The following is an 11,469-nucleotide window of genomic DNA, read 5'->3' as shown; positions in this document are numbered from 1 at the left end:
TAGTTTAAGCCTTCTCTTAGATTCTACAGGAGGAAACTAAAAAAAAAAGAATATCTACCTAGATGTGTTTCTCAGCAATGCATGGTGTTTCCAATGGTTTTTCCTCTCCTCTTTCTAGCTGATGCAAGCTGAAATTCTAGAGCAACCTTGATGTTCTCTTTTTTAAAAAATAAATAAATATAAAAAATAAAATATATAAATTCGGACCCTCCGAGCAACACGGCCACTAGAGGTTGCACAAGCAAAGATACATCGATCAGTTCTGAGAGAGGTGAAAGCCAGAGGAATCAATTGAGAAAGAGCAAAAAAAACCCCCCCAAAAAACAAAAAAAAGCTGATGGTGAGATCGCATGCAGTTCAACTCAGCAAAAAAAGAGTGACAGAGTGAGGGGATAGCTGGAGGGGGTAACAGGGGGAGAAACCGGCAGCCAGAGTGAGAGCATCTTCAGCTCGCTGGAGAGAAAGAGGGAGGGAGAGAGCGAGAGAGAGGGAGCGGAACGCCGGGCTGCCCATCCTCATATTTCCTTGTGCATCTGTGTGAGGCTGTGTGAGCGGCAGAGAGGGCTGAGCACATCTGACTCTCGTGGAGGCAGCAGGGACTCATTCCACTTGGCCAAGAGAGATCGATGCTTTTACGTGGAGCTGCACAGGACGGCTGAGCACCCTCCTGCAGAAAGTCTGTGCAGCACCACCAAGAAATTAAAGAGAACAAGAGGCAAAGACTGAGTCCATCACAAAGCTCCGACCGGGTGAGTTAACTTGAGCTTTTTTTTTATTTTATTTGAATGGAGCAGAGTCTGTTCTGCATGTGTGAGCTACTTTGTGGTAAGTGTATGTCTACTTATCTCGGTTCTTCACTCATGCACAGTTTTGCACATTTATCAGCCTTTTGAAGTTGCTGCATCATCTCAGTTTTTAATTTTGTGCCAGAGCATTACAGTCATCGTCTAGGGCAGGTGATTAACTGGGGAGGCTCGGCATCAATCAAGGCGTTATCACGCCGAGCAGAGGAAATCACAACAATAGTTGCCTAACGACCCTTTATTGTTGGGTTGTTGAGAGGATATTTTGCTTGCAGTGTGGTTCAAGTGTACTGCAGGAGCTTTGTGTCAAAACCTGGGAAAATGTGTCTGCAAAGCAAGTCCCCCTTGAACAATTTAATAAGGGTCACTATATAAGCTTGCTTTGAGGAAAAGAATGGACTGGTTGATGCTTATGTCAGATTGTCACTGTCTTAATTGAAGTAGATGTTTGTTGAAAGTGACTGGTTTTTACTGTAGTTTTAAATATTTTTTTGTCTGGAAAACAATTAATAAATAAACAACTGTAACTCTGAATAAAATCCTCCTTATACAGAAAACTCTCAACATTCTGAGTTGATGGGACTTCTTTTTTTGTAAATAAAGTGCAGTTAAGCCCCACTTTTTTCATAGCCTCTTAGTAGATTTGTAGATTTGGATTTAATCTATTTTTATCCACCCAAAGAGTTTTTTTCTTTCCCTGATAGTAAGTAAGACATACATATCACAGAAGATGATTCAGGAATGTAAAAGTAGTGTCAAGTTTAAAAAGAAATAACATCTATTATTACTAAAATTTTACTAGAAAACATGTTAAAACTCATGCCTTTTTAAATGATCACTGGAAGATCTCTATTGACATAACTGTCAAACCCTTCCTATAAAATTGATGACTAGCTTTTTGAATGTTTCCACTGGACTTTGAGTCAAAATGTGTCAGGATGAGCCCCAAGTCTTTCATGTTAGAGGATTTCTTGTCATTACCTTAATCATTTACTCTATTCACTGATTCTCTATCAGATTTAGGTCAGGACTCCAAATTAGACACTCCAAAATGTTACTACTTTTAATCAGAAGAAACATATGGATAAAATTTATGGATCACCGTAAACATGAATCCACTATGGATATAAAGACTTTCAGTCTTAACTGCAGTTTCATTATGATCCCAGTTGCTTCCTTTTGCAACCCAAAAATGACCTTTTTGTGAGCATGGTTGATGTTATTTCTTTAACTTACATGCTCTGTACTATTTTGACAGTAATTATAAAGCTTTCAGACTGTTGGAGAAATTAACTAACTTGTCATTTTATCTCAGATAATTTAGCATGTTTCAACTACACTCTCTTGTTGGCATTTAAAGTTGATGTTGATGTACATACATTGAATTGTGGTTTGAAATGCCGTGTCCTGCTTGAATGATCCCCTCATCCATCTGAACATGTCTCCATTCCTCTTTCAGTCTCTGCTCCTCTGCCTTTGTAACACCCCCCACCACACACCTCCACCCAGTGTTTTGCTGTGAAGGTTATTGCCATATATCGAGCTGGTTTAATTTGTCAAAGTCCGACAGACATATTGTCCATGGTCAGAACAGGAGAACAAGTTGGGGTTGGGGATTCAATTCAGTTAGTCCAATGGCCTTAAAAAGAGAGTAGACAATAGCTTTCCTCACACATTTGGAAAAAAATGGTAAAAAGTGGGAGTAGGCGAATATCGCCAAGTCGAGGTGAGGCGTGGTGTTAGAATCCTGCTAAAGAAGGATGATTACTTAAACTGAACCTAAAGGTGATTTTATATTTTTACCCTAAAAAGGTATGTTTGTCTTTAACTTGAAATTACATGATGTAAGTCACATTTAAGGTATAAAAAGTTTGTATTGTGGTTCAATGTGCCATGGCAAGACCCCAGCATTTTAACAGGAGCATACTTAATAAATCAATTATCTACTACAAGCATAACAGAGTTTTACAAAGCAAGGTTTGTGCTATGCGCAGCAGTACAGTAATCTAATTACTCTCAGATCTTAATTTGAACCAGTTTTCAACTCAGATCTGAGAACACATTCCTTAAAAAAACAAAAGTATAAAAGAGTGTAATACCGTTAACCGAGATTAAATTTAAGGCAAAGTGGGTTTGATTATTTCACAATATACAACGACAATATGGTGATGAATACACAATAATTTGGCATGAAATTTCCTTCACATCCACATCTTGCACACTCATAGGCTGCACAAGCCAGATTATTATATGTGTGACATCTCATGGAGGGAACTGTAAGTGAAGGAAAGCAGATAAGCAGCACAGAACAAGTAAACAAAAAGTTGGAAGGAAAGTGACAGAGAGGAAAAAGTTGGCATTTGTTCAGACAAATGCCCATGTCTTGCTCCTTCACCTTGAAAACATAAATCAAAGCAGCCTACTCAGGATTCAGCACACAGACCGACATAACGTTAAAACAGGCTACAGACATGGTCCTTAAAAATCTGAAAAAACAATCTCCCTAATTCAAATTCTATGCTCAATTATAAGCATTTGTTTTTATGTTTGTATAACAACCTCCAGATTGTTGTTTCTGTAATAGAGTCACACTAATCTAATTGGTAATACACTTGTGTGATGGATATTAGAACCAATGGTTAAAGATTTCTATCTCTGTTTTTTCTCTTCCCCTGTGTTTAAATCTGCACATTATCTGATGGACGCCGCAGTCGATAATTACAGCTGGATATGTACACGTTTAACTCTCTTCCTAACAATAAGTAATGACCGTATAGCTTAGCTAACACAATTAACGTTAACGTGAGGGGGGCTGCAGTGGGGGAATAAAACTCCCATCAAAATAAAGCATTATGTAAATTATTAATTATAACGCAGACAATTGCAATCTTGTTCAGCTGCCCATTGGCAGTGAAACAAATGGAAAAGAGTCAGAAAGGAGAGAGAACAGCAGTGATAGCCCTGAAAAGGAGGGAGTGTGAAAAATATTTTACTAATACCACCTGCTCCTGGAGTAATTTACTGAAACCATTTGCAATTCAAAGACTAAAGCGCAGGCTCTTATCTAAACTGACTCTCAACAAATGCAAACTAGAATGCGGGAAAGACTTGAGCAAGTATTTGTATAGACTGGATTGTTCGACTCTGTAAGATGTAATTAACAAAGTGCTATACACAGAATCAGAAATCCAGACATGAAACCCAATTTTTAAAAACAACATAGAAGGTAAAATACACTGGACAAACTAATATTTAGATGTTAAACTAAACTTTGACGTCATCGTTATTTAATCAGGACAAGATTTTAAGCATGTGACCAAATCGATGTGATTTTGAATAAAGATATGTGACAATAAAAGCTAGTGCAAAGACTTGAACAGGTAAATAGCCGGTGAGGTGAAGAAACCTCAAAAAAATGGTCCACTGCAATCACAAGGAGAACGATTGGATAAAAAGAGTGAGAGATCCCTCATATTTTGTGTCTCAGCTTAATGGTAGTGGTCTCACATGGGAGAGAGGGAAAGCCAAGCTTTGTGTGAGGAATGAAAACCTCAAGCCTTCCCATTCGCAAGCATCACATCACCTTGGAAAAAAGCCTTGGAAATCAACCGATCAGTCTCTGCGTTTACATGAAATGATGGTTTTCTCTCTGCTTGTGTTCCTATTTTTCACCACATCTGCCTTTTTTCCCCCTCAGTCTGTCCTCCTCCAGACAGGTCCAGAGCTGAATACATCACCTCTGCTTTCAATATTGTGCTATTATCTAACTTACTTGAGAATTAAGAAAAACCTAGATAATTTCTTTTTGTTTTGCACATGCATAATTACAGCATGACCCTATTCAACAAAACCCACATTTTTAGTGCGAGTAGAAAGTTACACATCGACATACTGGTTAATACCCACAAAGACGCTTTTCATAAGTGGTGAAAACACTTTTTACAAATGAGATGCTGCTGTCCAAATGTTTGGTTCATTGTTTGGTTCATTGTTTGGTTCATTGCTCATTGCAAATAACAGATTTAATGGAGCAGAGATGTCCATATTTTGCCATGCTGACAATTTGAACAACTTTACTTCAAAAACAAGTGGGATTGTTTGTTTGAAACTTTTCGTCAAACAGTTGAAGTGAAATTATATCAGGGTAAATCAAACAAAAATATAGTAAAATTGTTAAACTACAATACTTGTTGTATTAGTATCATGTGGTTAACAGGTAAGCATTATGCAGTACTGCTGTTTCCCCAAACTTTAAGTTTGTCAAATAAACACATCTAAAGTCAAAACATTTTTTAAACTAATGTATATTGATATAAAGCCATATTCAATTAGTTATATTATTAAAAAGTTAATTTATTCCAGTGACTCAATTCACTAAGTGGAACACATTGTATACTAGGTATTTGTTGGGCACAGACTGTTTTCAAGCCTTTACTTCTAATTATGATGGTTTTCTGCATACAACTAATGGAAACCCAAAATCTAAGATTTGAATGTGACATCAGATGAAAGAGCCATTTTAAAACAAAGAATGTGAGGTTAGTAAAAAGTATGTTTAATATTTTCTCAAAGGTAGTTAATTTCAAAAAGTTATTTTAAACAGAAAAGTGAGCCTTATCAGAATGCATTTTATAATTTATTGTTGCTGGAAAGATAGAGGTTGGTAAAAAATAAAGCAAGTCTGAAAGAAAACCTTTTTGAGCCTACAAAGGAATTGAGACTGGAGCCAAGGGTCGCCATCCTGTGGGGAAACAACACTAAACCTACGACCAAAGCTACGATGTAATAATTTGAATCAAATGATGTGTCAGAATGGTCTAACCACGGTTCCAAGGTAAATCCAATTGACCTGTGGTTTAGCTAGAAAACTGCTGTTCACTGTATATACAATGTAACTGTGAATGTAGTTTCAGTTTTTAGAAGTCCAGACTGCAAAACACTGCAGTTTCAACTGCTCCAAATTGTAGCTTGACTAAGTTGAGTAAAACCACATACATCACTTTTCATATTTTTACATTCTACTTTGTGTTATTCCATCATGTAAAATGCTACCTGGTAACAAAATCTAAAAAAAAAAATCACGAATAGTTTTGCATGACACTATATGGATGCATTGGTATTAGATTTGCTTAAGTAGAACGATTTTCTGACAATGGATTTAAGATCTTGAAGAAGTTTCTTTTTTGTAGAGCAAATTTGATTCAAATTAAGAGTGAGGGGCATCAGTATAAAAATGAATATGGGATTCAGCTCACATCATTTTATCTGACTAGTGCACCAACATGCCTAATATATGTGGATATTCATGGATACCACACACACCATAACTTGCAGATGATTTTATTTACTGTCCTTCGCTGAAAACCATTGACGTAGTTTGAAGATCCTGATCGTAATAATTATGCTCATAGTGTGCTCTAATTAATGAAGGTTAAGGCTGCTCAAATAAATCCTTGAGACAATAAAACATTCAGCTTCACTTTTCTCTTCTTGCATTAATCGTTCAACCACACAGCGCTTCACAGGGGTCCAATTCACCAACAGGAGACTGGATGATTGTACCAATTATGTTCATCTTATCAAGAAGCTCGTCTGTTTGACGGCACTGCTTCAGAAAGAAGGCAGTGTGCGCTGGCTTCTCTTCAATTTCGGAAAAAAAAAAGGGACACAGACAGAAGGGTTGATAGTTTGCAGTATTCGCTGAGAATGGGATGTCTGATTGAGCGAGGTGCTGTAAATTTCCCATATGCAGTTTGTGAACGGTGTAGAGTGACAGTGCTGAGTGTGGGTAAAACAAGAATCAATAAGGATGTCCAAGACAGCCGCTCTCTGCTATATGCAGGAACACCAATAAAAGACATTTATGTTTTCAAACTGTTTTGATGCCATCTACTTTGACCTCACAATCGACGGAGCTGTTAAACTTGTTGGAAGTGTATTAAAATAATTGCGCTGCCTAGCACAGAGGATTTATGGTGGTGGGACAGGGAGAGAGTATTGGGTTTTTAAGGCCTTGTGGTAGTTTTTGTTTTACTGTGTGTTAAACAGTGAGTGAAGAGAGTGAAAATGGGAAACCTGATAGGATCATAAAACGCAGGGAGAAATGTGAACTGCCCACTTGAAATAATGTGGGCAAGATGGAGGGCTTTGCAGTCGAGAGGAGTGGAAATCTTTCTTCTGTTCTTTCCATCCTGTACCTGAAAGACGTGTTTTCCACACGGGACGACACAATGGAACTGATAAGCCTCTGATTTATATTACAAAGTGCCTTAGAGATGTGTTCACCTTGGTCTTTACTTTCAATCTGTTAAATCACAGACAAATATTTTTTTTCTTTTGCCAGAATGCTTGAAACAGAATAGAGAGAGTTCAGAGTTCAGCTGAAGCTTCTTGTTGAAGTGTTGCTGCTTGGCTCATGGTTTTTATTATGAAGTACTGTACTTTAGTAGGAAGGTTTTATTTTTATCCTTGCATCTTCCTATGCTCTCTATGATTTACAGTTGCTGGGAGAGGCCACGTTAATGTTCCTCATTAGCGAAACTGCATGTATCTAAACTGGAATTCTTCCACTTCAGCAGCTACTTAGCATCTGGTGTTATCTCTCCCTTGTCCATCTTTCTCACTCTCTCATTTCCTCCAGCCTTCAGTTTTTTGTTTGTTCACATTCTCATATGGCTTCGCTTTCAATTCCAGAAATAATCTTTAAAGGTTTCCCATCTTTTTCACGATCTGTTCTTTGAACGATATTTACCGCTCTAGTCACGTGCCAGTGTTTGTGCATAGACTTTATATCAGTGCCAGTGCATGTGTCTTGTGATATCTATAAGCACATTGCTGCATGTATGTCCTTAGGGAGAAGGGAGTGTTTCAGATGACCTCTGTGCTGCTTGCTTTTAGTCCCTTACTGTAAAGTAAAAAGCCTCAAGTTCAGGCGGGAGCCCCCTCTAGGCAGCCTGTGAAGAATGTTCATATATACAAACACAGCGGCTCAAGAGACACCTTTAGCTGGAGGGTAAAACAGCTATGGCTCACCTCGTGTAACAGCTGTGTTGCAAAAGGACAGAAAAAAAGCTGATTTTTTGAGATTGTGGCTTGATACAGTTTAAACTAGATATGCAAAAGGGCAGTGTTATTTGTCTTCCTGGCACATAGCGATAATTTATTGCACATTAAAGAAACTTTATTACCTTTAGCTGTTTTAAAAATGTGGTATACGTCAGACAAAATTTGACTTTGCAATTTGATGCCTTGAAATTTGCTTTTGTCTCTTTAAAAAGCTGTTACTTTTTCTGACATTCCCCACCAGCATGTCGTCACGACAATGCTTCTCATTATGCCGATAACGAACCATTGACAAGATGTCATTGGTTTTTAAACAAACTGTAGATTTAAGGTCGCTTCAAACTGCTGTAGTCCAATTTCATTTTTAGCTTGTTTTTATGCATTTAATTTTATTTTTTGACATTAATTTCAGATGGATCTTTTTATGTATTAATTGTTGTATAAAAGCCTCATGTAGGATTTTATTATTATTATTATTTTTTTACATATTGACTTCTTCTGTACTTAGTGTTCGGTTGTGCTTTACCCAAGATCTTCCCAATGTCGTATGCTTTAGTTTGGAGGTAAACATGTTCATTTTTGGAACACAGAACTGAAAAATGACTGGACATTGTATATTCTGAATTGCACTTACTTGTTTAAACAAATAATGTGGCACCTTCAGGCATCTATAAATTCTACCCAAGGATAAAGCAGACAGTTGAAGGTCCACGGTTTTCTTCCAGGTATCTAGGCTCATTATTTTATTTTATTTTTTTGTGATTTTCACATTGTTTCAACAAGCAGAAGCTGAGTCTTACAGCTTGTTAAAATACACCAAGTGTGCTTTCAAATAAGTGAATAATACGTCAGTAGCTTAAGAAGCAAGAAAGAAAAAAGAATATTTAGTCTGAGCTTTCCCCAAAAAAAGAGTAGAGTCATAGTAAAATTATCTACAAATAAAAATATCTGGTTATTAAAAATCCTTTTGGTAATAGTAACTGATCTCATGCAGGGGTTTGTGTGTACAAGCTAGGCGTTAGGAATCCAATATATTGAAACATATTTGAACTCTTATAAAACCTGGACTGATGAGGTGAAGACAAACTATTTGCTGAAGAAAATTGGCCCCTAAAATCTGGCCTGAATACATTAATTATTCTACAGTGCAGGTTCATTATGATTTGAATTTGCATTTATAGAGATTTTTACAATGGCACAGTCTTCTTGAAAACAAAAAGAAATAGTTTAAGATATGATGCTTTGCTGAATAAAAATATAATATGTCAACCACATCTGCATGCTGGAGTTATAAAGGGATCTGGACACAGAGTTAAAGGGCCGGAATCAGTTCAGTTACTTGCTGTATAGACTACAAACATATTTTACCCTGAAATATTCTATATTTGCAAATGTTTTCACTGACACGGTGTACATGACATGTCTCCTCTCCTCCCCTAATTACTGTGTCAAACTGGCAGCCTGAAAACAAAACTGTCAAGTCGGAATAAAAATATCTTCCCCAAGTTATCGTGGAAGAAAACCTGGCTGCTTTTATTCTCAGAGAGTGAGGAAGATGCAAAGTCTGGATGGAGTGAGTAAAAAATGTCTTTTTGATGTTTAAGTACCTCATCCAGTGTGTCAGTGTGGAGCGAGAAGTGAAGAGCATGCACAGTGTCGAAAGCTTTTGCAGCCAAAGATGTTTTTAAAATCTGTTGGGGAAAGTCCAGATTTGGTCTAAAAGTCTACGTTTTGCCACACAAAATATATTCTGCTTGAGCAAACAGCACATCACCCAAATGTTTCTATGTTTTAGAAACTGGGCTGACAGAGAGAATTTGTTTTCTGTTGTCCAGTTGCTCTTTGAAACCATTGACATCCCATATAGACAAATTTATCTAATCTCCAAATGACGAACCTTTTTCATAATAATAGAGTAATGGCTATGGGACAGTCACCATTACAAGAAAGAAAGACAAATTTGCCTGTCTGATGTTTTTTGTTCTGTTTCTGCTGGAAGTTCATTTAGTGCTATGAAAATTATTTTGGGTTAGTTTGACCAACTTGTATATTAACAAACAAAATCTAAACATTTAGTTTTATCATTATCAGATATCCATTTGGTTGTTGCAATTGATACACAAATGAATTGATGCCAATGATATTTACCCAGTAATATTATCAACACTCAAGGTTTGAAAGCTCAGACGTGGGCTGAAGAATGTCGCTTTCATAATCTACGGTTCTATAAATTCTTTATGCATGTGATGGAGGTGGTAAAATAAAAGCAACACTGTTCATTATGAGGCCACAACTTGCTCATTAATGTGCCTATGCAAAAATAAACATGGGGCTTTGCATTCCCAGCCTTACTCTATAAGGAGCAGACGGGCAGAATGATGCACTTTTAAGATTTGAATACTGCTAACAAACTTAGCGTTGTCCTTTTTAGTCAGGTTTTATTAAATTAAAATAATAAAGACGTCTGCTAGATACCCATGTCATCTGAAAAAAATATCTTGAGCATATTAAGCCGTAGTTGGAACATGTGCTGTGATTTTCTTTAAAATCATATAAATTCGGTCATGTCATATGCTTTTGTTTTTAGCTGTTTGTGTGAATTGCATAAAGCATAATATTTTTCATTATTTGCCATACTAAAAGAATATCATACTGACCCACACATTGAAACAGGTCAAGAGACACTAAACAATAAAAGCTGAAGTATTCCTTTTTTAGTATAGTATATACTTTTGCTTTCTCTCGGGTCAACATTTTTCGTACAAAAAAATCACTACTAAAAAAAAACATGGTTGACCCTCATCATTAAATTGATACTGAATTCAATATCAATCTGTTGGCATTGAGCATTTACTTAATATTGTCCAAAGCTCGATTAAAAAGCTATTCTCATTCTTATTGCTCACTGTCATGGCTTCAGTTATTCCATTTGCAAAAAGAAAAAGAAATTTTTTTTCTGAAAGATTACACATTTAATTTAAAATGCAGAACAGAGCAGTTATAAGTAGATATGCATCAGATATAACTTGTAGCAATTTGGACAGAATATATTTTGTGGTACGGAAAGCGCCATTCGTTATTTTTGCAATAAAACAATATGAACTTAGTGTGAGAAATTTTGTATCCTTTTAATAACAGCAACTTTATTCTGTGGTGTCTTGCTCCTATGTGTCATCAATACGTTAAAGCTTTTGAGCTTTCCTAAAATGAAAAAAAAAATAAAATAAAAAATAAAATATATAATTAATAAGGCAAGCATATTTGCAAAGAAATCAAATTTCTCCTAGACTACTACTTCGAATGCACAAAAATGTTGGAAATCCAATATATAATCACATAATTTTGAAGCCACCCTTTAGAAAACAGTGTTTATGCTGCATTGGAACAGTTCCTGCTAGGCTGTACCTGTACCGGAGCTACAAGCTTTTGAAAATATGATTGCCGATATTCACTTTCAATATTTTGCAAGGAACCAAACTTCTTTCACAGTTAAAAATATTACACAAGAAGGCAGCAATTTTCACAAGTTTTCGTTCTTTGGGTTCTGCCTAAAAATCACTGCTCTGGAGCTACACTCAGATTTCACTGCAAACTATTTTAGTTA

At 36.4% G+C, this 11,469-nt stretch overlaps 1 protein-coding gene across 6 annotated transcripts in view; it reads left to right on the top strand.

The window, feature by feature from the left end:
- Positions 1-436: 436 nt before the first annotated feature.
- tnr (tenascin R (restrictin, janusin)) overlaps positions 437-11,469 on the top strand; it is a 167,287-nt gene continuing 156,254 nt past the window's right edge. For all 6 annotated transcript variants that reach the window (XM_028021451.1, XM_028021450.1, XM_028021449.1 and 3 more), the window contains exon 1: positions 437-749. The gene's annotated coding sequence lies outside the window, so the exon portion shown is untranslated. The remainder of the gene's footprint in view (positions 750-11,469) is intronic.

This window comes from Xiphophorus couchianus, chromosome 6 (genome assembly GCF_001444195.1).
Source record: "Xiphophorus couchianus chromosome 6, X_couchianus-1.0, whole genome shotgun sequence".
Taxonomy (NCBI): Eukaryota; Metazoa; Chordata; class Actinopteri; order Cyprinodontiformes; family Poeciliidae; genus Xiphophorus; species Xiphophorus couchianus.
Note: the sequence above shows the minus strand (reverse complement) of the source record. Positions and strands in the feature narration are given on the sequence as shown.